This window comes from Nestor notabilis, unplaced genomic scaffold, assembly GCF_000696875.1.
Source record: "Nestor notabilis isolate BGI_N333 unplaced genomic scaffold, ASM69687v1 scaffold25414, whole genome shotgun sequence".
NCBI classification, from domain to species: Eukaryota; Metazoa; Chordata; class Aves; order Psittaciformes; family Psittacidae; genus Nestor; species Nestor notabilis.
Window position 1 is genome coordinate 1 of NW_009924815.1, and position 1,182 is coordinate 1,182.

The following is a 1,182-nucleotide window of genomic DNA, read 5'->3' on the forward strand; positions in this document are numbered from 1 at the left end:
TGCCGTGAGGGGAGGTGAGCGGCGCTTCGCCATCGTTACTCACAGCCCTTCACCTCACGTCCCGCCGGGGCGGAGGGTGACCGGGGGGGATGTTTCCCACTGGGGTAAAGCTTGTCTCTCTCCGCCCCAGGGGTGGGGGGACACCATGAGATTGAGGCGGGGGGCGAAAAAAATTAAACACCCCCCCAGCCCCAACCCCTGCCCGGGGCAGGGACACCTTCCACTAGAGCAGGTTGCTCCAAGCCCCGGTGTCCAACCTGGCCTTGAACACTGCCAGGGATGGGGCAGCCACAGCTTCTCTGGGCACCCTGTGCCAGCGCCTCAGCACCCTCCCAGGGAAGAGCTTCTGCCTCAGAGCTCATCTCAGTCTCCCCTCTGGCAGGTTCAAGCCATTCCCCTTGTCCTGTCCCTCCATCCCTTGTCCAAAGCCCCTCTCCAGGTTTCCTGGAGCCCCTTTAGGCTGCTCTAAGGTCTCCTTTGAGAACCACTGGTTATGAACCACTGGGATTCAGAGTTCCTTCCAGATGATGAATTTCCACGTCTTTCAAAGAGCTTATTCCCCAAAAAAAATGCAAATTTCAGCCCTAGGTAGAAAAACCTCGTTTTGAAACGTTTGGCTTCAACAGTTGGTGTTTGCCAAATGCTCCCTTTCAGTTTAACCCCTCCCAGCAGCAGCGCAGACTGCATTAGTCCTCACAGGGACACGTCTCGGGCTGTTGGGATTAGGAGCCTGATGCTGTACCTGAAATTATCTGTTATAATTACTCTGTAAGTGCATTGTCCCTTTCCCAGGCGTGTTGTGGGGTTTTCAGTGTTGAACCCGCGTTGAAATGCGCGGGTTGCTCGGGGGGAGGCAGCATGTTCTAAGGAATAGTGGCTGTGGAAGCCCGCCCTGGAGAGGGGTAGGAGTGTGGTCGGAGCCCTCTGCTGGGAAAGGATGTAAGGAAGGAAGTTTAAAAATCAACGTTGGGAATTGCAAGCAGGGAATTCACATGGGGTTGCCCGAAGGGTGGAATTTACTGTGATTATAGCACTGCTGTGGGGGCAGCGTGGATGAGGCTGTGGTGGTAGAGCTTCATACGGAACGTGTGCAGATCCAGATGCTTCCTGTGGGATAATGACATGTCTGCACGTGGAGTTCTGGAATTTGGGTTGGTTTAGACTGAGATGAGCTCTGAGGCA